Here is a 26,871-nt window from a genome sequence, read left to right on the forward strand (position 1 = left end):
CTCCCTTCTGCCTCCTTCCTTTCCAGTCCACAAGAAGGGTCTCGACCTGAACCGGAGATTTATTATTCATCTCCATAGATGCTGCCTGATCTGATGAGTTCCTTCAGCTTTTTGTGTGCATTTGACCGTTATAAAATCGCATGGAACAATTGTTCTGCTCAGATCCCTGCAGAACACATCATGTCCCTGACCTCTGGGCAAAATACCCTCTATATGCACCCACCCTCTGCCTTCTATAAGTTAATTCTGGGAGACAAGCCAATTCTGTATCCACACAGCCTTGTCTCCCTGCATCCCATGCCTCCTGACTCTCTAAATACACCCATCCACTGCTCTAACTTCAATACACTTTGTCACATCCTCAAAAAATTCAACATTAGAGATGATAGATTAAGGGTGAAATGTGAAAAATTTACAGGAACTTTTTCACTGGGAGTGTGGTGTGTGTGGAATGTGCTGCCAGCGGAAGATCAATTTCAACATTGATGAGAGGTTTGGATGACTACATGTGTAGCAGGGGTATGTGCCAGTACAGGTCGGTGGGACCAGGCAAAATAATAGTTCAGTAAGGACTAGACGGGCTGAATGGCCTGTTTGTGCTGTAGAGCTACATTACAGCATGAATATTGATTTCCCCAACTTACAGAATATTGGAACAGTGACAACACCCAAGTTTCAGGAACTTCACTAATGACGTTATGGTCTACACCAGTTGTTGTCATAGAGAATTTTTTGTAGTGTTAGACCTGTGCACAAATATTTTATTCAATCATTTGGACCTAGACTATTATTTCATGAATTCTTTCTGTTATCAAAATTGAGCTCGACTGGTAATTTTGTCAAATGGGAATGTAAAAGCTGTACCAACTTCATGCTCAGGTACATCAGCTTTCACTGTTGTCCTGCTGTGCTAAGGTCTGCATGAGGGACCTTTAAGCTTCCTGTTTTCTGCCAACACCATTCCTTACAGTGTCAGCAATTCCAGTTCCCCGCGCCTGTACCTCAAGTAAAGTCGGTTAGACAATTCATTTCCAGAATCAATTAGATCACTAGACCATAAGACATAGGAGCAGAATTAGGACATTTGTTCCATCACCTCTGCTCGGCCATTCCATCATGGCTGATTTATTAGCCCTCTCAACCACATCCTCCTGCCTTCTCCCCATAATTTTCACACATTGACCAATCCAGAAACGATCAACCTTTGCCTTAAATACACCGAGTGATGAGGCCTTCACCACCATCTGTAAAATGAAATGTTATAGGTTCACCACACTCTTCATAAATTCCTCCCCATTTTCATTCAAAGGGAATGTCCCTTTATTCTGAACCCTTGTCCTCTGGTCATAGGCTGCAACAATACAAACGATCACTCTACATTGACTTTTGGCCATTTTAATATTCAGTAGGTTTCAATTAGCAACCCTCATTCTTCTGAATTCCAGTGAATACTGGACCAGTGTGCTCAGACACTCTTCATATAAGTCCTTCATTTCTGAATCAGTATTGTGAACCTTTATTGTACCCTCTCCAATGTTTCCTGTATTATTGGGTTTAAAACTACCTACAATTGTGCACTGATTCCTACTTTACTAATCTATCTAATTTCTTCTGCTATAACTCTGCTTCCTCTACACGACCGGTGCCTCACGCCCTCTTCCTGTCCTCGTATTGTCTGCAAACTTGGCCACCAATCCATCACTCAAATCGTTGAGATGCAATATGAAAATAAACGAGCCCAACACAGACCCATGTGGCAGCGAACTGGAAAGGGCTCCCACTATTCCCACACTTTGTCTGCTGCCAGTCAGGCAATACGTTAGCCATACTGGTATCGTTCCTGTAATACCCTGCACTCTTACCTTGTTTAGCAGCCTCACCTTGTCAAATCCCTTCTGAGAACCCAAATACACAACATCCACAGATACTACTTTGTCCATCTTGCTTGTTGTTGGCTCAACGAATTCCAAAGGTAAGCCAGGCAGGAATTTCCCTTACTCAAACTGTGCGGCTATTGGCCTATTTTATAATGGGGCTCCAAGTACCCCGAAACCTTTTCCTTATTAATCGACTCCAACACCTTCCCAACCATTGAGCTCAGGCTATCGGCTAAATCGCTTCTTGAAGAGTGGAGTGATATTTGCAATTATAGACTTTCAGACTTTTGATCAACTCCCAACTCCCTTTGCACATCTGATTCATCAATTTGTTCTACGTTCTGATATTCATGGAGAGCCTACAGTCATGTTTACTTCAGGAACCTGGTGAAGAGAATGTGATGGACAGAGGCCAGTCCATCACAGGCAAACCGCTCCAGATCATTGAATACATTCAGAATGACCACTGCCTCAAGAAAGCACCATCCAACATCAAGGACGCCCAGCATTCAGGATATGCCCTCTTATCACCACTACATATGGAGACCTTTCGGTCTGACACCACCAGGTTCAGGACCAGTCGTTATCTTACAGCCGTCAGACTCCTGATGCAGTGTGGATAATTTAAATCACCAACAAATCTCAACTGATTACACAACCTACAGACTCACTTCCACAGTCTACAATTCGATGTAGTCTTCTTATTTTTATTTGCATCTCTTATTTTCCCTGCACATTGATTGTTTTGTCCGTCTCTGTCTCTTCCTGCATCGTTTCTCATACATTCCATGAGCTTTGATTTGTTTTGTGCAGAATCCTCCAATATTTTCACGTTCAGAAGTGCAGGAATCTGCCGCGGGAGAAGGAGGGTTAATGTTGAGCTGGCTCGTCTACAGTGAGGGATGTTTACATTCCAGCAGCCTTTCCCCGACCGCTCCAAGTGATTCAGCACGCAGCTAAAACTAAAGAATAATTTTATATGCACCCACTCGAAAAACTGCCAATTCTGTCCATTCAGGATGAGGCCCAGACTGACACAAAATTCTCAGTGTTCCCTGCCTAGACTTTTAGAGACCAGCAACGTAGTTCAGCCCCGACTAATGAAGGCCAGAATACCATCCGCTTTCTTCAACCCCCCTACCAGCTTCGTTATAAGAATGTGATGATGCGTGCAGGGGGAAAATACCACTCTTGGTTTGCCGATCTCCTAGTGGACATACCGCCTCCCTTGACCCTGCCACTTTGATTTGGACACCTCTTTATTGTCCAGATCCGCCCGCCACTGGTCTTTATTGGATTCTTCCTCCTCGTTAAATCCATTTTAAAGTTTAACATTATCAGTGGTGGGGTTATTAGTTATGGACTGGGAGAGACTGCACTGTTTCGCCCTGTCCTGTCGCTTTCTCAAGGGTATCTGCTGTTCGCCCCTCAGACGGACTCCGTTTAAAGTTGGGAATCTGTGCCTCCCCCTCCCGGAGTGTTCTGCCCAACCCCCAACAGTCCTCGGCATTGTTTTACCAAACCTGTCTGACTGCCTCTGCTGCAAGTTATTACTGTTGCTGGGATACCGGCCTGTGTGTTTGTTTAGTGGTTCAGATTTAGAAGTACAATTGGACAGGATGAGGGTGAGGCGGAATTTTAATATTGATTATGGCTCGGTACCCACTGTACATGAAGTGAACAGTACATTAACATTAAAAACGCTCCAACAGAGATTCATTCTTTATAAACAAAAACAACTAAAAACAATTTGCTCCAGATTCGTTAGTCGTCCAGAAGAAGCTTTGTCGATTTTACCGAGCGGTACAAAATCCCACTGGGACGTGAGTGTTAGTAGACGGAGTGATTCCGGTGCAGAAAGAGACAACGTGGAAATACCCCCCTGTCCGATTGATAGCGGGTACTGTCAATAATCCTCAAATTCATTTTGAAGTATAATTGTAATCCGGCCGTACTCCTGTGTACGAGACGGGACGGTAGCGTGGTGGTTCGCACAGTGCTTTACAGAACAGGTGATCATAGAGTACACGCTGACTGTAAAGAGTTTGTACTTTCTCCCCGACACCGTGTGGGTTTCCACCCACAGTCCAGAGACCTACTGGTTGTTGGATGGAGTTCCGTGACGGTCCCCAAGATCCCACATCCCTGGCCATTTAGAGACTCCAGACCTACAGGTATTTTTTTTACGATCTGCGGTTGACCCGACCAGTAGGAGTCCCAGTCTCTGAGTTAGACCATCACCTGATTACCAGGGCTCCTAACGGGAGACCACTTGTGTCAGGGCACGTTTGTCACGTCTCTGAGGTCCTGACAGATTTCACTTTATCTATTCCCCTGGGGTCCGCTTCTGCTGAGGGTTTCTGTGGTTTTCAGAGCATGGTCCCGTTATGGTCCCGGGAAACTTCCTAGGATCATCATCGATCAGAAACATGGGAATGTCTCTATCCTGGGCCGTTTCCCAGAAGCTCACGGAGTTCCCGAGACTGTCCGTTCCTGCCTCTGACATTCCCAAGTTTCCGACCTATGACGATCCCAAGAGGTTTCCCAGGAGTATTCCGACCTCCTCGGGGTTTCCAGTAAACAGATTGCAAACGCACACACCGCCCCATCGGCGCTATGTTTGTGTCATGAAGTTATTTTAGGGACCTGCCCAGCGTATGGAAGACTCCTTCTTTCCCCAGGACCCGAAATGCCGGTCAAGGACAAGTATATTCAAGAGGCTCTTTCCGCGGGGTTTTTCAGATACTGCACTTCCCTAGCGGGAGCAGGGTTCTTTGTGTGATCAGAAAGATGGGCTTCTGACACCTTGCATCGATTATAGTGGCTTTAACAAAAATAACAGTGTGAATCACTCCCACTTGTCAATAATTACCACAGTGTTTGAATCGCTGCAAGGGGCAACTATTCTCGTAAAACTGAACCCGAGGAATGCCTCTAACTGATGGCGGTGGACAAGATAATGAGAATCATTGATCGTGGGGTTAGTCAGAGGCTTTTTCCCCAGGTCTGAAATGGCTAGCACGAGAGGGTACAGTTTTAAGCTGCTTGGAAGTAGGTGCAGAGGAGATTTGTTTGTTTTCGCAGATTGAGGTGAGTGCTTAGAATGGGCTGCCGGCGGCAGTGCTTGAGGGTATTTTAAGAGACTCCTGGATGGGTATACGTAGCTTAGAAAAATAGAGCGCTATGGGTAAGCCTAGTTTCTTCTAAGGCAGGGACTTACTCGGCACAGCTTTCTGGGCCGAAGTGCTTGTATCGAGCTGTAGGCTTTCTGTGTTTCTATATTACATACCTCGAGCAGCCTAAACCAACACACAGGCCAGTATCCTAGCAACAGTCGGGACTTGCAGCCGAAGCAGACAAACAGGTTTGGTAAAACAAAGCCGAGGATTGCTGGGGGTTGGGCAGAACACCCCGGGAGGGGGAGGCTCAGCATCTCAACTTTAAACGGAGCCCGGCTGAGGGGCGAACAGCAGATTCCCCTGAAAAAGCCTCAAGACGGGGCAAGTCTGTGTTGTCTCTCCCAGCCCATCAGTAATAACCCCACCAGCTGAACATACAGGTAACTTAAAACTTTAAAATGGGGTTAACGAGGAGAAAGATCCCAATAAAGACACTTGGGGGACCTGGATAATGAAGACGTGGGCCATCTCAAAGTTGGGATAGTGAAGGGATACGGTGTATCCACGAGCAGGTTGACAAACCTAGAGGGATATTTTTCCCGCTGCCCACATCATCACATCCTTACAATGAAGCTGGTCGGATGTTTAAGAATGCGTATGGAGTGTTGGACTTCATTAGTCGGGACATTAATCTCAAGGGCCATGTTGAGCTCTCTGAAAGTCTAGTTAGACGACACTGAGAGTTTTGTGTCATTTCTGGTCTCCTCCTGATAGGAAAGTCGTGGAGGTTTTAGAGAGGGAGAGTAGGAAATTTACCCAGGGCATTGTTTTGTTTCAGCCAGTATGCGGGTGTACGGCTGAATCACGGCAAACTGGAACTGGAACTTGAAACGGTCGGGGAAAGGCTGCTGGAATGTAAACATCCCTCACCGTAGACGAGCCAGTTCTACATTAACCCTCCATCTCCCTCGGCAGATTCCAACACTCCTGAATGTGAGGACGTTGGAGGATTCCCTCAAAGCAGCTGCACCAGTTGATAGACCGAGAGGCCATGGTAGAAAGGATCACAATGGGAACATTAGGCACATCGAGTCTGCCTGCCGTCCCACCATGACTGATTTCTTCTTCTGTGCAAATTCTGTTTGATTTCTGATCCTCAGGGTTCTTCCGGGGCCGTGTCCGTATAGTGACGCAGTGGACAGAAGCTTCCGGAATGATGAGCTGGATTGTTGTTACCTGTGAGACTGGCCACACTGAGGGTGGAGGACTGATCATCAGCAGACACCCCCCATCCTGATGTAGGAACCACGAGCCATATTTAAATGACAAAAAAGCAAATTTTAAACAAGCAATTAAAAATAGCCGAATCACATCCAATTGTTGTCACGGATTCTTGTCTGCTTTACCCTGGGCAAAGCAGCGTGAGGGGAGAGAAATGTGGGACACACCGTTAAAGAGTCGCTTCTGACCGTGAACATAGAATTATAGAACCAAAAACAGGCCATTCAGACACCAAACTACCGTGCAGCCTCGACCCATCGACCGGATGCATCTCTCCCCAAATTCCAGCCCTCATTACCTGTGCAGATCACTCTTAAATGTGGAAACTGAAGCCGCATCCACCACTTGCGCTGGCAGCCCGTTCCACACTCTCACCCCCTGAGTGAATGCTCCCACCTCACCTTCCCCTTCAATGAAAAAATGTCTGAAATAGTCTCTCACATTTTTGCAAGAGCGACCAGCCCCATTTATTGGGAACCAGAACACATCATCTTTAATTGGCCACAAAGTTTATTGAAGACTGCACCCAAATTAGACCATGATGCACCCCACAATGTAGTTACAAAATAAACATAATTATCTATCTGTCTCCGGTATACAAACAACATATACACATTTACATATACCCATCACCAGAGACATTGATACCGTGTATGTTCGGAAAGGCACCACAAAGCCAACCTGAGCATATCAACCCAGTTTAAAACATTTTATTAAAAATAACGTTGAAGACATTAAAGTGCGTACAGTCAGCTGAATGACAACAGAATGAAAAGACAATGTTTGTGTGTGTCAGGAGTGTGTTTATTGAGCACTGCCCGTCACAAGCCGAATGGCTAAATCCTGCTCCTGTATCTTATGGTCTCCCATCGTCATGGAGCCTCAAATGCAGCTGCACGAGTTCATAGACCGAAGGGCGATGAGATAAAGGAGCAAAGTTAGAACATTCGGCCCTTCCCGTCTGTCTGCCATCCCATCATGACTGATTTCTTCTCCTGTGGAAACTCTGTTTAATTTCTGAGGCTTAGAGTTTTTCCAGGAGTGAAGAATAACTAGTGAGCTTAATTTCAAAATTCATGGTTATCTTAGAGTACAAACAAACATACAAATCCTCAGCAAACTAAACAAAGAGCTGAGAACGATGGCAAGAAGCACAAGGCAAAAAAAAACAGCTCTTCTGAAAAACCGATCACTTCTATAATAAGATAAAGGAACTTTGATGATGATGAATTTTTTAACAGGATAATAAATTCTCCTGCTTCCAGCCGGGTAAAGGTGTCAACTTTAACCGATGTTTCCATTACAAACTCTGCCATCTTCACTGGGGATGATGCCTTGGCATGTCTATTCCAGTAGTATATATATTTCCGTCAGCCGCCCCGATCAGACATGCCCAGGCGTCGTCCCTGACGAAGATGCAGAGATTGGTATTGGACTGTTGATTAAAATAGACAACTGTACCCGGTTGGAAGCCTGAGAAGAGTTTAAACATCATCAATGCCGGGAAATCACTGGGTCCTTTATTTTAAATTAATACGCTGCACAATTTCAGTAAATGCAGCACATGGTGATATATCGGTATGGAGAGGCCACTGCACAGGATCGGAAAATGCTGCAGAAAGTTGTAAACTCAGCCAGCTCCTTCATGGGCACTGAACTCCACAGCATCCAGGACACATTCAAAAGATGATGCCACAAAAAGGTGGCATCTATCATTAAGGACCCTCATCACCCAGGACATGCCTTCCTCTAATTGCTACCATCAAGGAGGAGATACAGGATCCTAAAGAGCCACTCACTGTTTCAGGTACAGCTTTTTCTCCCTCTGCTATAAGATTTCTGAATGGACAATGAGCCCATGAACAGTTGCTCAGTATTTTTCCTCTCTTTTGCACTACTTTTTAAATATAATGTTGTACATACTTGTTGTAATTTATACTTTTTATTACTATGTATTGCAATGTACTGCTGTCACAAAACAACAAATTTCACACATATGTTCGTGATATTAAGCCTGATTCTGATACACAAACACACACAGCTGGGCTCAGACATACAACACTCCCACATTCCTTCCTTTGTGACACCCTGCTTGCTCCTTGGCCCCCGGTATGAAGCTCAAACTGTTGCAACACCTGCCCTTTAAATTCATGGCTGAGGCTGTGTTGTGTCTGTTCACTGTTTGAGTTCGATACTAAATGAAGAGCATTGAATGGGAAGGAAGGTTTGAATAGAAGAATAAAGATCTCCACTGAAGGTATATGGGGTCCTGGTGAGAGCGTACATGGAACACTGTGCACAGGTCTGGTCTCCCTCCCGGAGTCAGTCTGTGGAATGAAGGGAATGAAGAGAAGGTTTCCCAGATTGATTTGGGGGGAGGGAAGGATGAGGAGGTGTCCTTAGAGAGATTATATGGACAGGGTAGCGGTAGGTATGATGTTTCCCGGCTGTGGTTTGGAACCAGGGATCCAGACTCAAAATCAGAGGTCAGCTCAGCAGGACAGAGATGAGGAGAAAGTTTCTCACCCAGAGTGCGGCAAATATTTTTGAATTTTCCCCACAAGGTTTCTGAATTGAAAAGGCAAATTTGGTGTCTCAGCGATGTTGGGAACTTTGCATGAAAGTGGCGCTGAGGTGAAAGGTCAGGCATGATCCGAATGGCGATGCATCCTCCTGTTTCTTATTTTCTAAAGCACAAGTTTGCCTTTGCGGTGAGAGCACCTCAGATCCACCAGCAGCCGCTGCAGTTATTTCATGTTCTCGTTATTTATTTCCCGAGAAAATTTAAAAAACAAACAAACCGCTGGAGGAACTCAGCGGGTCAGGCAGCAATTGCAGCGATCTGTGGGGGGAAGTGGACAATCGACATTCCAGATGAAAGATCTCGACCAGGAAGGGCGACTGTACATTTCTCACCACAATTCTTTCAGGATCATGTTTCTTACTGCAGATTCCAGCATGTGCAGTGTCTTGGGCCTCTCTTTTCAGAACTTCTCCCTTTCAGTCCTGCCTCAGACTGAACCAGGCTCTTCTCTCTGGCTTCATTTCTGTTCTGCTTCTTCTTCAGCCCACCACGCCTACGGGTCGCCAACAGCAGCTCGCCAGAGACCCCAATCCAGGGCCTGGGTTGATCGGCCCTGTGGCTTCTTTTTTCACCACACGACCTCAATCGTCTTCCAGGGGATGGTCCGTCTGATCCCAGGGATGGTCCTTCTGATCCCAGGGATGGTCCGTCTGATCCCGGGGATGGTCGTTCTGATCCCAGGGGATGGTCCGTCTGATCCCGGGGATGGTCCGTCTGATCCTGGGGATGGTCTGTCTGATCTCGGGGATGGTCGTTCTGATCCCAGGGGATGGTCCTTCTGATCCCAGGGATGGTCCGTCTGGTCCGAGGGACGGTCCTTCTGATCCCAGGGACGGTCCGTCTGGTCCGAGGGACGGTCCTTCTGATTTCAGGGATGGTCCTTCTGATTCCAGGGATGAGTCCTTTGGAGATTCAGTCGACGTTTCTGTTGCACTTTTTTTTTCTCACAAGCCCAACCCGCCTGCTTTCACAGCCGGGCTTAGGCAGTCCAGGGCCACGTTTTCTTTGCAGTTCCCACCTATTTAACATTTTTCTGATCCCACCCTGATATGGAAATAGCCAAACTTTTCCCCAATGAACACATCCAGCAAAACCACGGTCAGTGTCCGACACTGCAGCGTGCAGGGGATCAGCAGCTCCCCGAAAGTGAAAGCATTCTGAATCAGGAAGTGCCGGGAGTTAACATGGCTTCGAAAGGAGAGACCGAGAGTTGGACCGAGGAGGTAATTTGTCCCATCTGCCTGGATTTCTTCACCGATCCGGTTATACTGGAGTGTGGACACAACTTCTGTCGCTCTTGTATCACAAGTATTGGGAAAGGGAGGAGAGAAACTCCTGCCCGGACTGTAGAGAGGTGTTTGCTGACCGCACCCTCAGGGTGAATCGGGCCTTAGCAAATCTGGCTGAAAAAGCTCGAAATCTAAACCTGAATCCGAAAGGGAAGGAAAGTAAACGTCACTGTGAGGAACATGAGGAAGAACTGAAGCTGTTTTGTGAAACGGACAAGACATTGATCTGTCTGATCTGTAGAGACGCGCAGGAACACAGAGAGCACCACTTCATGCCGATTAAAGAAGCTGTTAAAATGTGCACGGTAAAATCAGCCTGAATTCGATACTGACCCCACCGTCAAGTGAATCTCCAAAGTCCGAACAACCGCAACACGAGCCTCTATATCCAACTTATCCTGACATCTTTCACCATCTCCAGCCAGATTCTACCACCAAACACATCTCTCCCTACACCCAGCCCACTCAGAATCCACTGTGCCCAGACGGTGTACTTCAGTGGTCCCCAACCACCGGGCCGCGAGGAAACAATGCGAGTCAGTTGCACCTTTCCTCGTTCCCTGTCACAGCTACTGTTGGACTTGAACCTACGCAAGGTCATCAGTCGCCTAAACGCGCGGCCGGCGGGAAGTGCCGATGCTACTAGCCCGAAAGGTGGCTGGCGGGAATACCCAATGCTACTGGCCCCGATCTCGGACAGATGGGTGCCGCCGCTGTAATTGTTTAGCACACCGAATTTTCTTGGGGAATCCGGTGCTAAAATATTCACAGACAACCTAATTCGGGCTGAAGGTTTCGCAAGTATCAGAGCAGCTACCGCGCTATGATCTGCTGAAACAAACTTTTGTCTGTCGATAGATCCTACAAAGGGCGCAGGCGCGGGCCTCTCGGTCGGTCGCTCTGTCCAGACTGCGACCGCCGCGGCCCCGGCACGGGGACCTCCGGCCCTGACCTTGTCCTCACACCCCACCCATGACCAGCCACACCTGGCCAAGGCATCTGGCAGCGGGCCGGCCGAGGATGGAGTTCGGGCCTGGAGGCTGTCTAATGCGGCAGTGAAGCCCTCTAAACTGCTTCGGCACCCTGCACACATGAGAAAATCTGCGGATGCTGGTAATCCGAGCTACACAGGTCCTGGTGAAGGTCTTGCCTGGTCTCCTGTCTGGAGAGAGTTGATGTCTGGGGGATGTGGGTGGGTCGAGGACCAGATGGCACAGTCTCAGACTGGAGGATGAAAATCTGCGGATGCTGGTAATCCAAGCTACACAGGTCCTGATGAAGGTCTTGCCTGGTCTCCTGTCTGGAGAGAGTTGATGTCTGGGGGATGTGGGTGGGTCGAGGACCAGATGGCACAGCCTCCGACTGGAGGATGCTCATTTAGAACAGAGTCGAGGAGGAATTCCTTTCGCCAGAGAATAGAGGACAAATAATTGAGTATATTTAATGTAGATTAACACGCACAAAATGCTGGAGGAACTCAGCAGGACAGGAAGCATCTATGGAAAAGAGTAGACAGTCGACGGCTTGGGCTGAAACCCTTCATCTGGACCTGTATTGCTTAAGGATCTGTGCATTTCCATCCCGTGTCCTAATGAGGGGTTGTGGGTGATTGGGTTGTGGGAAAGGGGACAAAGGAAAACTTATCCCCCATCTTTGTTCCCCTCGAACTTCTTGTTACGTCTACACACACAGTTCACTCACAGGCTTTCCACCCCTCGCCCACCTGGTTCTGGTTCAATCCCCCGTTCATCTCTCCCCTACTGGTTCCCATTATCACCTTCTTTACTATCTTGAACCTTCAACTTCCCACTTCACACTCAATGAATGTGAACATTGAATGAAGGGCCTGTTCTTGTGCTGTACTGTTCTGTGTTCTCTGTTCCCTGTTTAGAAGAATAGGAGCAGATCTCAGGGAAATACAAAATTCTCTCAGGGATCAACAGGCAGGATACAGGGAGGATGTTTCCCCTGTCTGAGGAGTTAAAGGTCAGGGGTCACTGTCCATTTGGAATTATCAGCATGGCGTTGCGTACAGCATAGAAATGTTCCCTTTGACCCATCACCTCCGTGCTGACCTATTTACCCATCTACATTCATCCCATTGGCCAACATTAGGTCAGTCTCTCTCATGCCTTGCCTGTTGAAGTGTCTGTCCAAGTGTCTTAAACACAGAGGACTGGAGGCCTGTGACCTGCAGAGGTCGGTGCTGGGGACGGGTTGTTTGTCATTCATGTTAATGATTTGTATCAGAACGTTGCTGACACAGTTAGTAGGTTTGTGGGTGACACTAAAATTCATGGTATAGTACACCGGGCTCTTGATCAGCTGTAGAATTGGGTACAGTGACAATGTTTTAAAATACATCTTGCCAGGGACGTGGATAACAAAGGTGGAAAGGAATAATGGGCAAATGGGACCAGCTCATTAAAGCAAGCTGGTCGGCACAAACAAGTTGGGCCGAAGAGCCTCTGCGACCTGTTTAAATCCATTCACTCACCCCCTTCCCATCTTAATCCACCCCTTTCCCACACTCATTTCTGCTGTCTCTCTCCCCTATTCATTTCTGCTCTTGAGGGAAGATGTCGACCTGAAACGTGGACTGTCCATCTCTCTCCACACATGCTGCCTGACGCGCTCGGTTCCTCCAGGATTTTGTGTCTGTTTGATCAGGAAATCTCTGCTCTCCATCCAGCAGAAAGATATTGGAGAGATATTAGTTGCCCACATGCTTCCCTGGGAAAGGTTGCCGATCGGCAACCCGACTGCGCCGAAGGCCCACGGGCTTTCCACTGGTCCTGGGGACACTTTGCCCGAGTATTCCCCCAATCTCTGGGGCAGTGCTGCCTGAGTCTCTCCCCGATCCCCGGGGACGCGCTGCCTGAGTCTCTCCCCGATCCCCGGAAACGCGCTGCCCGAGTCTCCCCCCGATCCCCGGGGACTCTCTAATTCTCTGCTTCTCCCCCCAGTCTCTGTCACCCTGGATGTGGAAATGGCGAATCCGGATCTCGAGGTGTCTGAGGATCGGAAGAGTGTGAGATGTACCCGGACCCGGAGAGAGCTCCCTGACACCGGGAAGAGATTCACAAATCAGGGTTGTGTGCTGGGAGACATGACTGGGAGGTGGAGGTGACGGGGAATCGGGACTGTTATTTAGGAGTCACCGCAGGGTCGTTGGAGGGGAAGAGAGGAGTCGGACTGAGTCCGGAGACAGGATTCAGGGTCATTGGGCGGTATTATGACGTGTTACTTCGGAATAATAACATGATGAAGGTTTGTACCTCCCCCGAGACCCGTCTCGCTGCCGGTCCCATCCCCGGGAGGGTGGGAGTTTATCTCAGTTACGAGTCCGGGACAGTTTCATTTTACAACGCGGAAACCAAGTCCCATCTCCACACCTTCACTGGGAATAAATTCACACGGAAACTTTATCCTTACTTTGCGACTGGGGATGAAAACCAGTGGCTGAGGATCTGCTCCCGTTATGCTCCGGGTCTGTAAATGGGTTGGGTCCTGGGACTGGCGTCAGGAGTAAGATCACTGTAAGTGTAAATGAGCGGAGAGTGAAATAATCATGAGATGAGAATTATCGATCCATTAATTTTAACTCGTTCACCGTGTCCAACAACAGAATAGAATAGGGTCCTGAGCTCCCCCGGGTGCTACAGTCCACACGAACTGAAACAGGTTAAATGGGACAAGTCGGGGTGGAGCTGACTGGAAAAGACAGTGAAGATTGTTCATTGTTCATCTGCCATTTCTTTGTCCCCCATTACTACTTCACCAGCATCATTTTCCAGTGGTCTAGTATCAACTCTCATCTCCCTTTCACGCTTCATGTAACTGAAAACTAAACTTTTAGTATCCTGATTTATATTGTTGGCTAGTTTGCCCTCATATTTCGTCTTGACCATTCTTATGGCTTTTTTCATTGCCTTTTGTTGGATTTTAAGAGCATCCCAATAATCCAACATCCCACTCACCTTTGCTACCTTATATGTCATTTCCTTAGGCTTAACACAGTCCTTAACTTCCCTTGTCAGCGACGGATTCCTACCCCCGCCATTGGAGAACTTCTTCGGTGGGACATGTCTCTCCTGCTGTTCCCACATCTGTCAGCCACCTCTGTTAAGCCGTCATCCCCAGAGTAACGTCCCGATACAATTGGAACGTTTCCATTATTATATGCCTTTGCCTGTTCAATACTGTGAATTAATTTAAAGTCAGTACTATAACTCAATAAAGTTTTAATCTGAAAACTATCAACCCCTCAAAGATTGTACTGGAGACTGCATTTGATTTTTTTCACCTGTATCTGCTTCACACTGAAATAGTATGTGTTTAAAAGTTTCATAATGACAAAATGTACATGACAATGATACGAAGCAAGGTTAGCAGAGCTGGGACTTTTCTCTTTGTAGCGTAGAAGAATGAGAGGGGACTTGATAGAGGTCTAGAAGATTATGAGAGGCATAGATAGGGTGGATAGTCAGTACCTGTTCCCCAGGGCACCAATAGCAAACACCAGAGGGCATAGGTACAAAATTAAGGGATGGAAGTTTAGGGGAGACATTAGGGGTAAGTTTTTTTTTTTACACAGAGGGTTGTGAGTGCCTGGAATGACAGTGTGATAAGAACCCAGCCACCCAGAACTAAAAGCATTCTTCTTGTGATGTTCCCCACCACCCTTTAGCACAGGATGTTCAATCCAATTTGTTAACGTCAACTTCCACCTCTGTCCCTGGAAGGGCAATTGTCCCAGTTCAACCAGTAAAGCCGAAACAGGGGACGACCTGACTTAACCACAACACAATCTTAAAGCACAAAATGAATCACACCCAAACATCATAAAGTTGAAGAGGAAGGTGATCTATAGACCACAAACATAATCAAGAACAGATCCAATTAAACAAACGAGATTGGTCATCAAATATTTTCATGTCACACCCAAGAATACTCACAGGGATAACGAAGAGTATTTAATGTTTCTTTACATTTATCAATTATTTTCTGATCAGGTGCTTCAATGTCAGCTTATTATCCGTCCACATGCCTGGAAATCTTACCACTGACACCTTTTAAGGAGTTTGACCATATCATTTCCATTAATCCTGTTTGGAAAGCACATAACTTGTGTTTTTGCTACTGAAAGCTTAAATCCCATCTAGTCGCCGACTGTTCGACCTTACTAATTGCTAAAGCATCCGATATACAGTAAAAGTGAAATTTCTACCTCTAATCCATAAACCTTCATCATCTGCACATAGTGATTTACACAATGAAAAACCTATCTCAGAGAAAAATATTATTAATTATAATATTGTTATGATCCCAGCCCCCTCCTTTGTGAGAATCGCAAGAGCACCCGTTGAGGGGGGGGGGGGTCAGTAGACCCAGGAAGTGAGAGAGAGAGGAACGTGAAAAATTGCACGTCCCACCAGGGATACAGAATAAGATGCCAGCAACTATTGTCTCATGGAGACCACGTGAAAAGCCCTCGGGCAAGGTGGGCTGGTTGAGAGAGAGATTGCATCATCCCAACCTGATTGACACCTGCGACCCCGTGAGGAAGTATAAAGGAGAGTCTCAGGGGGACAGCCCCTTAGACGCACCCAGAAGACACGAGAGAGCGATCCCGCAGTAGCGGGATGCCATTCTGAAGGAAGCCACTTGCGTTAGATTCCGGGATTGGAATTTGTGGCTGGAATCACAGGAAACCGCTTTTAACTAACATCGGGGAGAGGGAACCAACGCTTCCCCGATTTCACCGAAGATTCATCAAGACTCGGCAAGTTCTTTCTCTTCTCCCCCGCCCAATCTCTCTCTCTCGGTCGCCCCACGCAAAACCCAGCGATTTTCAAAGGGCTGCGGCCTGCAGACTTTCAGAGTGACTTTTATATTTCCAACGGACAATCTATTAACCCCTAGACACCAGCAGAGCTCACTTCTTAATGATGATGATTACTATACCCACGCTTTAGATTGAATGTTGACAATGTGCACTATCTAAATGTATGTATTAACCCTACTTTTTGACCCTTTACGAGTAAAACGTTTGAAAATAGTGACATCAGACTTCAACGGACCTCTCTATCTCTGCTGGTAAGTTCTCCAGTTACGGGATTCATAACAGTTGGGGTTCTCGTCTCGGGATTTGACACCAAATTGGGAGGCCAGTGAATCGGGCTTGTAAATCAAAAACTTGAATCTGGTTACGCGGGTAGCCAGACGGGAAACCAGCATAGATGGACGTGGGGGAATTTATGGAAAACCCGACGGTGGGGGTGCTAGAGGCGGCCACCAAATCAGACTTGTTAAATTTGGCGAAGGGGTTGAACCTCACAGAAGTGAGGTCGTCCATGAAAAAGCGGGAGGTACGAAGGGCCATAACCCAGTATTACATTGGGAAGAAGGTGTTTGAAGCTGAGGTATTGGGAGATATCCCTGAAGAGATACCATCAAGTGGGACGGTTCAGTTAGAGGTGGAGAAATTGAAGTTGGAACATGAAATTAAGTTAAAAGAGCTGGAAGCGGCTGAGAGAGAGAGAGAGAGAGAGAGGGAAAGGCAAGAGAGAGAGAGAGGGAAAGGCAAAGGCAGCATGAAATTAACCTAAAGAAGCTAGAAGCAGAAGAGAAAGAGAAACAGAGGCAACATGACCGGGAAATTGAGAAGATGAAGAACGAAAGAAGAGATCAAGGGTTAGACCAAGCAGAGCGGTTTAATGTTAGTAGGGAGTTGAGATTGCTGCCCCCGTTCGAGGAGACAGATGTCGATAGCTATTTCTTGCTTTTTGAATAGGTGGCAGTAAATCAGAAGTGGCCAAAAGAGCAGTGGGTGGCGTTGTTACAAAGTGTGTTAAAGGGGAAGGCCCAACGAGCAGATGCGGCCTTGTCCCTAGAGGAGGGAGTAGCGGAGAATTATGATGAGGTAAAAAAGGTAATTCTCCGGACTTAGGAATTGGTACCTGAGGCCTATAGACAAAGGTTTAGAAATTTAAGGAAAGGGTGGAATCAAATGTATACCGAGCTAGCCCATGAGAAGGGGGTGCTCTTGGACCGTTGGTGCACCGCGGAAAGAGTGGGCGAGGATTATGGGCGTCTCAGGAAGTTATTTTTGATTGAGGAATTCAAAAGTTGTGTTCCGGAGGAGATCCGGGTGTATTTGAATGAGAAGCCGGATAAGTCCATTTCAGAATTTGCCAGGTTGGCGGACGAATATGCCCTAACCCACAAGACAAAGACTCCCTCGAAGAAAGGTCCCCAGAGAGACCGTGGGAACGATCGAGAAAGTCCGACGAGTGAGGCAGAGGTTCCACCGGGAGCTAGCAGTAAGGTTGAGGGGGAAAGGCAAGACGACCAGAGGGCTCCGGGTTTGACCTGTTTTAATTGTGGAAAGGAGGGGCACATTGCATCTCGATGCTTTGCTCCGTGGTAGGAGATAGGAAGAGGGAAAACCACAGTCCCTATCGGGTGTGCCGTGGTAATCAGCAAATCGACCAGAGAGCTGAGGGTCGATAAAGTACGAGAGGGCTCTGGGAGTTGTCTGTCACACGGAACCGTGTCTGTGACGTAGGGAGACACACCAGTTTCCGTACGAATCTGGAGGGATACGGGCTCTGAATTATCCCTGGTTAGCCGTAAGGTACTAGAATTTGGTCGGGAAACGGGCATGGTAAAGGTGGAAGGAATAAATAAACGGATAGAAATGGTGCCCTTATATAAGGTGTTGTTGGATTGTGAGCTGGTGTATGGACCAGTTGAAATAGGGGTGCCCTCAGAATTCCCGAGAGATGACGTGGACATCCTGCTGAGAAATGACTTAGCAGGTGGTAAGGTTTGGTCAGCCATGCTGCCGACCTGCTGACCGGCCGACCGGAGAGTGTGGTGGCCCCGTCCCTAGCGCCCAAGGACCATCTCGCCGGCGCGGTCACTCACAGCCTGTCGAGAGAGAGAGCTGTGAACGAGAGCAGTTTAAATCTGGCCAGTTTTGATTTGGCCGAGACGTCTTTGCCGACCCTGTGCCACGAGGGTTTCGAGGGTGGTAAGACGAAGAGTAGTAAAGTGAAAGGGGGTAAGGGAGAGGAGATAGATCTGTCTTTAGCGAAGAGAAAGGTCCTAAAGGTAGGAAATAAAGATGAGAAACAGATAAAGCTGTTAAAAGGTCCAGAGTTGGACATGGATGATCTATCTGGTTTGGCAGAGTTGTTTGAAGAACTTGAGAGTTCTAAAGGTGTTCCCGATAACGAGAGGAGGGCAGTCCTAGATGGAAAGGATACCCTTGCCTCGAAGGGGTCTGCTGAAAAGGAGATTGTTTCAACTCGCAGGGTTGCGCCTTCCCCGGGTGGGAGCTGCCCAGAGAGTAACTGGGAGGATCGGGGGAAGTTAGAATGTGGAAAAGGTACGGGTGTTGAAAGCCTGGAAGAGGCCAATGTCCCGTTTGAGTGTGTCCGAGATGGGGATGCATGAGGTGCTGAACCTGGTAACGGAGCTCAGAAGAAGTCTGAGGTTTCTGATTCAGTGGAACAGGACAGTGGCCGTCCTTGTGGGTCAGATGGACTCGGTTCAGTGGGAAAAGGGTTAACCTTGGTAACCGGGGAAAGTGTGAGTTCCCCGGCGCCTGTACTTGAAGGAGTGTTCAAAGTTAATGCAGAATTTAAGAATGGGGGGGTGAGGATTGTTGGCGAAGGAAACGAAAAGTCTGTAGTTTCCAAATCGAAGGACGAAATCTTAAACCTGGCAGATCGCTCACAGAGTGAGCCGGGGAATAGCGGGGTCCCCCACTCTATTGTTACGCCAGGAAGGGGTGTGAAAAGGCTGCCTTCGAGTTCGAATCAAACACCAATAGCCTGAAGGGAACTGATAAAAGGGCCAGCCACCTGGGTAAAATCAAAGAGTTGGGTGGAAATGGTCTAAGTCTGGGGCATGGTGTTGCTAAAATAACCCCGATGAGCGGGGCGGGCGGGAGTTCACCACGCAAAACTACTCAAGTTCCCCACGGGGGGGCTCGCCAGAAAAGAGGCAACGGTTAATGGGGATGTCATTGTTAGACAGCCAGGCAGATTGAACGGGTTTGCGCCAAAGCCTGTGAATAATAAAGACAGCCCTTTGGAGAGCTGCCGGTTAAGTTAAACGACTGAAACGATTAGTATTCGCGTAAACTTTTGTAAACGCACCTAAGCTAAGGTCACACCTCCTTAGTTTTGTTGCTTAGAAAAAAAAATTAAATAGGTGGTTATTGAATTGAAGTCTGATGTACGGTTCGCAATGTTAAGATACGAAAGAAAGGGACACTGTAATCGTTAACTATTTAGATACTGACTTGAATGTATAACGGTAGTATTTTGTGAAAAGAAAAACTTGAGTATTGTGTTAGATTCAAAACTCCTGTAAGACGGTGGACCACTCCGTTTTAACCGCTGGTAAAACGTCTTTTTAAGAGGGGATCCCAGCCCCCTCCTTTGTGAGAATCGCAAGAGCACCCGTTGGGGGCGGGGGGGTCAGTAGACCCAGGAAGTGAGAGAGAGAGAAACGTGAAAAATTGCACGTCCCACCAGGGATACAGAATAAGATGCCAGCAACTATTGTCTCATGGAGACCACGTGAAAAGCCCTCGGGCAAGGTGGGCTGGTTGAGAGAGAGATTGCATCATCCCAACCTGATTGACACCTGCGACCCCGTGAGGAAGTATAAAGGAGAGTCTCAGGGGGACAGCCCCTTAGACGCACCCAGAAGACACGAGAGAGCGATCCCGCAGTAGCGGGATGCCATTCTGAAGGAAGCCACTTGCGTTAGATTCCGGGATTGGAATTTGTGGCTGGAATCACAGGAAACCGCTTTTAACTAACATCGGGGAGAGGGAACCAACGCTTCCCCGATTTCACCGAAGATTCATCAAGACTCGGCAAGTTCTTTCTCTTCTCCCCCACCCAATCTCTCTCTCTCGGTCGCCCCACGCAAAACCCAGCGATTTTCAAAGGGCTGCGGCCTGCAGACTTTCAGACTGAATTTTATATTTCCAACGGACAATCTATTAACCCCTAGACACCAGCAGAGCTCACTTCTTAATGATGATGATTACTATACCCGCGCTTTAGATTGAATGTTGACAATGTGCACTATCTAAATGTATGTATTAACCCTACTTTTGTGTCCCTTTACGAGTAAAACGTTTGAAAATAGTGACATCAGACTTCAACGGACCTCTCTATCTCTGCTGGTAAGTTCTCCAGTTACGGGATTCATAACAATATAAAATAATAAATACTGCCTGTGGGATCCCAGTCTCTATCTCATAACAACCTGAATATAACTTTCCCACCCATACCTGACACAAAACGTTCAATTAAAACAACTCAAAGTTAGATAATAGCCCCTCCATCCCCATTTCCACAATTTCATAAAAATTCTTTCCTTACATAAATACCATCTGCCTTTTGATTAGTAAAAATACTGCTGTTACAACATCTATATTTAACTGGCTTTACTAATACCATCTTCCAAATATAAAAATGAATTCAATGTCATACTTGCCCATCCAGACCTTTACAAGACGTACAAATAGAAACAATCAGAAAAAAATTGTACAATAGCCCTCTCATTTGCATTTCCAAAAATTAATCAAAAGTCCATCCTTCAATAAATATCATTTGCCTTTTCAATATCAAAAATATTGCTATTACAACATCTTTATTTAACTGTACTTTCCTATTATGATCTTCCAAACCCAAACTGATTCCAATGTTATTTAAGGCAGAGATTGCTAGGTATCTGAGTAGCCAGGGTATCAAAGGTCATGGTGAGAAGGTGGGGGAGTGGGACTAAATGGGAGAATGGATCAGCTCATGATAAAATGGCAGAGCAGACTCGATGGGCCGAATGACTGACTTCTGCTCCTTTTTCTTATGGTCTTATTCTACCGTTCCAAATTCCCCATTGATAAAACAAGAAGTTACCTCTTTTATCGAAAATATAATTCAAACATTCGATTACCATACATTCTACAAGTTTACATTAATGAGACTTTAATGATATTGGCCTACAAGGAGGATCAGACGGGGAGATCCAGGTTTTAGAATGGGAACTACTACAACCATTTTCCATGAGAAAAGTGGATAGCCAAACCTCCAAATACGATTCAGAAAGCTAATATTTTTCAAAAGAAAATTACACACATACCTGTTGAATCAAGATTTTCGACAAGTTCATGATGCATTTTATTCCCATTCACAACACTATACTCTGCCCCTTTCCTTATAAAACTGACAACACCACCCCTCTACCAACTAACCTGTCAAGCCAAACGACAATGTAATCCTGCACAGGAATAAAACTTAAAATGTGCAAGTTTCCTGAACAGATATAACATCGGAAGAATCTGACAAACCAGAAATAAACTGCTGAAAGTGTTGGCCATGTAAAATCAGGCTTCTTGCATTTCACTTCAATATTTCAATCCCATTACATATCCTCACAAGTAGACTGGGATGCAGAAACCCCCACAACTCAGAGCTTCATTTACAGCTTCCCACAAAACACCAGTTACACCAAGATACCTTTCTGCAGCTTTCACAATAATTTTAATTTCCTCAGTAGGATGAGATGCCTGTTCAGTACAATTCACCCGATTGTTTATAAACATCACAAACTTCATTTTATCCAGCAGTAAAGTATCTTTGGTGAGAGAACTGTGATGCCGGCATATATCCACTGACGTCACAGTCTGTTCTCTGAGTGGGATCACTTTATCCAGTTTACCTGCTCTGCTTGCTGTACTTGTCCTTGAACAGGCCCTTCTGCTCACTGTGTTGTTCTGAACCAATTGAACTGGTCACTTCATGCCTTACTAAACCAATCCCTTCTGCCAACACAAGGAACACATCCCTCCATTCTCCTCACATCCACGTGGTATCCAATAGCTTCTATCACATCTGCCTCCACCACCATCCGATATTCACTCCAGACACCCACATTGATGGGAATGAAAAACAAAACTTGAACCACAAATCTTCTTTAAACATTCTGAGTCAAGTTTTTAACATCATTGTCTTTTCTAATTGTTTTTTTTTCCAACAGCAGCTATGCAGAGAAAAGACAAAATTACACTAAATCGCAAAATACTTCAATAGCGCAAAAAGGTCCAATGAGGATGTGTTCCCCCTTTCTCCTGAAGTTCATGCCAACTCGCATTGGACATTTCCTCCTTAGAGAAAAAATCCCGGCTGTCCACTCTGTCTGTGTCTCTCACATTCCTGTAAACGTCTGTCAGATCTCCCTCAGCCTCTGCCACTCCGGAGAAAATTCCCCGAGATTGTCCGGTCTCACTTTATCCAGGCAGCATCCTGTTAAGCCTCTTCCACTCACCATCCAAAACCTCCGCATTATTCCTGTCTTCAAATGCAATTCTCCAGATGTGGATAAACTAGAGATTTATACAACTGCAACATAACTGCCTGACAATGGAACCACTATCTGGGAGTTATGATCTCGGATTCCAAGATCCCCCTGTAGATCAACACAGTCCAATCTCACCCCATGAATATAACAGCAAAGAGATAATGCTGAGGCTTTATAAGACTCTAGTCAGGCCACACTTGGAGTATTGTCAACAGTGTTGGGCCCCATATCTCAGACAGGATGTGTTGTCATTGGGGAGAATCCAGAGGAGGTTCAGAAAGATGATTTCGGGAATGAAGGGGTTAAAATATGAGGAGCACTTGGCAGCTTTGACCCTGTGCTCACTGGAACTCAGAAAAATGCGGGGCATCTCATTGAAACCTACCGAATGTTGAAAGGACTGGATAAGGTGGATGTGGAGAAGGTATTTCCTGTGGTGGGGAACAGCCACAAAGTCGAGGGGCCACCTTTTCAAACAGAGGTAAGCAGCTTATTTTTTTAATTAGCCAAGTGTATTGGATCTGTGGAATGCTCTGCCACAGACTGCGTTGGAGGCCGAGTCTGCGGGTATATTCAAGGTGGAAGTTGATCGTTTCCTGATCAGTCAGGGAATCAAAGGATATGTCGGGAGGTCAGATATCTGGAAATGAGTGCGATCTGGGATCAGCCATGATGGAAAGGTGGCTGACTCAATGGGCTGAATGGCCTAATTCTGTTCCTATGCCTTATGGACTTATGAACAGAAGCCCCCTCAATCATGATGAATCTCCTCTGCACTCTTCCAGCACAAAACATCCTTTATACGGAATGCTAAGCGGAACTGAATGCAACTTTTCAAGAACGTTATCATGTCAGGCAGCATCTGTTGAGGGGATTAGAGTCGATGGTTGGGACAGAACCCGTCACTTACGGCACTAACAGAGGCCTTTCGGCCCAACCTTTTCATGCTGTCCTCCTGTCCATTTAAACTAATCCCTCTGCCTGTCTTTGACACAGAACACAGAAATCTACAGCACATTACAGGCTCTTCAGCCCACAATGTTGTACCGACCATGTAACCTACTCTAGAGACTGCCTAGGATTTCCTGATCGTATATCCCTCTGTGTTTCTAACCTCCGTGACGCTATCTAAGAGTCTATTAAAATATCCTGTTGTATCCACCTCCACCATCGCTGCCGGCAGTGCATTCCACGCACCCACCACTCTGTGTGTAAGGAACTTACCCCTGACATTCCCTCAGTACCGACTTCTAAGCAGCTAAAACTACGTCCCCACGTGTTAGGCACTTCAATCCTTGGAAAATGCCTCTGGCTATCCACATGGTCAAAGCCTCTCACCATCTTATACACCTCTATCAGGTCACCTCTCATCCTCCGTCGCTCCAAGGAGGAAAGGCTAAGTTCACTCAATCTATTCTCATAAGGCATGCTCTCTAAATCTACTCTACACTCTCTATAGTATCCACATCCTTCCTTTAGTGAGGCCACCAGAACTGAACACAGGACTCCCAAGTGGGGTCCAACTAAGCCCACAGCCCTGCCGTGTTGGGGTACAATTACTTATGTACAGGTTAGGAGAAATATAGCTTCAACATCACCTCACAGCTCTTGAACTCAATCCCACGGTTGATGAAGCCCATCACACCAGACCCCTTCCTAACAACACTGCCAACCTCCACAGCAGCTTTGAGTGTCGTATGGACATGGACCCCAAGATCTCTCTGACCGTCCACACTGCCAAGAGTCTTACCATTAATATTATATTCTGTGTTCAAATTTGACCTGCAGAAATGAACCCCTTCATCTGTGTTGAACTCCATCTGCGCTTCCCAGTTCTGCATCCGAGGCAAGGAAATAGATTGCTGAGCCTCTGGCGAAGATCATTATGTCCTCATTGTCCACGGAAATTGTACCGGAGTATTGGAGGGAGGCGAATGTTGTCCCCTTGTTCAAAAAGGGTAGTAGGGATAGTCCCGATAATTATAGACCATTGAGCCTTACATCTGTGGTGGAAAGCTGTTGGAAAAGATTCAGAAAGATAGGATTTATTGGCATTTAAAGAATCATGGTCTGATCAGTGACAGTCAGCATGGCTTTCTGAAGGACAGATCGTGTCTAAAAAGCCTGATGGAGAAGAGGTGACCAGGCATACAGATGAGGGTAGTGCAGTGGATGTGATCTACATGGATTTTAGTAATGCATTTGATTAAGTTACACGCGGTAGGCTTATTCATAAAGTCAGAAGGCATGGGAACCAGGGATGTTTGACCAGGTGGATTCAGAATTGGCTTGCCTGCAGAAAGCAGAGAGTTCTGGTGGAGGGAGTACATTTGGATTGGAGGGTTGTGACTAGTGGTATCCCACAAGGGTCAGTTCTGGGACCCCTACTTTTTGTGATTTTTATTAACGACCTGGATGTGGGGGTAGAAGAATGGGTTGGCAAGTTTGCAGAAGACACAAAGATTGGTGGTGTTGTGGATAATGAAGAGGATTGTCAAAGATTGCAGAGAGACATTGATAGGATGCAGGAGTGGGCTGAGAATTGGCAGATGGAGTTCAACCCAGAGAAGTGGAAGGACAAACTCCAAGGCAGAGTACAAAGTAAATGGCAGGATACTTCGCAGTGCAGCGGAGCAGAGGGATCTGGGGCTACATGTACACAGATCCCTGAAAGTTGCCTCACAGGTAGACAAAGTAGTTAAGAAAGCTTATGCGGTGTTAGCTTTCATAACTCGAGGGATTGAGTTTAAGAGTCGCGGTGTAATGATGCAGCTCTATAAAGCTCTGGTTGGGCCACAGGGAGTACTCTGTCCAGTTCTGGTCATCTCACTATAAGAAGAATGTGGAAGCACTGGAAAGGGTACAGAGGAGATTTACCAGAATGCTGCCTGGTTTAGAGAGTATGGATTATGATCAGAGATTAAGGGAGCTAAGGCTTTACTCTCTGGAGAGGAGGATGAGAGGAGAAATGATAGAGGTATAGTTGATATTAAGGGGAATAGATAGAGAGGACAGCCAGCGCCACTTCCCCAGGGCACCACTGCTCAACACAAGAGGACATGGCTTTAAGGTAAGGGGAGGGAAGTTCGAGGGGGATATTAGAGGATGATTTTATACTCAGAGAGTGGTTGGTGCGTGGAATGCACTGCCCGAGTCACTGGTGGAGGCAGATACACTAGTGAAGTTTAAGTGTCTATTAGACAGGTATATGGAGGAATTTAAGCTTAGGGAGGCAGAGTTTAAGGGTCGGTACAACATTGTGGGCCGAAGGGCCTGTACTGTGCGGTATTGTTCTATGTTCTATCTATTTCTCGCTGGAATCTCTCTTTTAGTTTAATTGTTTATTGAAGGCACGACACAGTCCAGAAAACGTAATGCATTACATTTTCCTCCATTTTGCATTCATACCTTACCCCGAAACAACACCACAACGTCATCAGTGGGGCCTTCTGGGAGTTGTAGTCATTGTTCCTCGCTCGCTCTCTGTCAAAGCATGTTTCGTCAGCCACCACAGACGGCACCGAAACAGACCCACCGGGGCGCGAAGGGGAATCACACCCGTCCTTGTGGGCGCCGAGGCCGGCGACACCGACAGAAGCGACTCGCTGATCTCCGCCATGGCGATGGAGCGGAAAAGGAGGGGCTGATCATGGGCCGATTTCCTCCAGCCTATCGTAGCTCAGACTTCACACTGACCCCTGCTGTCATTGGCTGCAGTGCCTGTCGCTCAAATGGGAACACAGAGGGTGATTAGTTTATGTGAACGTCAGTCAGCCTTCCTGTCTTTATGAGTTTGGATTTGGATTTATAACGGGACAGGAAGCAAATTGGGAGAAATGTGAGTTTTTATGTGATGGTGCATCAGTCTCCGAGTGACATTATTAACAATAAAAGGGCAAAGGCCGTGCTGAGGAAGGAGGTGATTTACTGGAGGTTCTATGGAGATAATATTGGAAGGGATATCAAACTTGGAATTGTTTGGGATATGATTTAGAAAATGGGGGTATTTGTGGGGATCATAATATTCCAGTGTTGCTTAATGTGGGCAAAATGATTGTTACTGCAGCAGGGAAGGTTGTGTTACTGGCTGGGTCATTTGCTGAGATTCAGAATCAGGATAATTTAAGTGAAGAAGTTAAACAATGTAGGGTATGCTTTTCAGTGAATACCCTGATGTGCTGGAAGTCAGCTGTAGCAATGATAGTATCACTGATGGAGAGATTTCTTTGTATGAATTGAAGAAGTCTATTAATAATACAGGTCAGGTGTCCCCAGGAAGGAGTGATATTTGACATTGTAATTGTATATAATTCTCTTTTGTTTAAATATTA

General features: G+C 46.5%; 1 long non-coding RNA gene across 1 annotated transcript; it reads right to left on the minus strand.

Annotated features, from left to right (window-relative positions):
* Positions 1–12,065: 12,065 nt before the first annotated feature.
* Positions 12,066–26,621, minus strand: LOC132385928 (uncharacterized). Its single transcript, XR_009509346.1, has 3 exons — positions 25,954–26,621; positions 24,291–24,556; positions 12,066–13,687 (listed from the first exon to the last, which is right to left on the minus strand). It is a non-coding gene; the product is annotated as an uncharacterized LOC132385928 (long non-coding RNA).
* Between the last annotated feature and the right edge of the window lie 250 nt (positions 26,622–26,871).

This window comes from Hypanus sabinus (genome assembly GCF_030144855.1).
Source record: "Hypanus sabinus isolate sHypSab1 chromosome X2 unlocalized genomic scaffold, sHypSab1.hap1 SUPER_X2_unloc_5, whole genome shotgun sequence".
Taxonomy (NCBI): domain Eukaryota; kingdom Metazoa; phylum Chordata; class Chondrichthyes; order Myliobatiformes; family Dasyatidae; genus Hypanus; species Hypanus sabinus.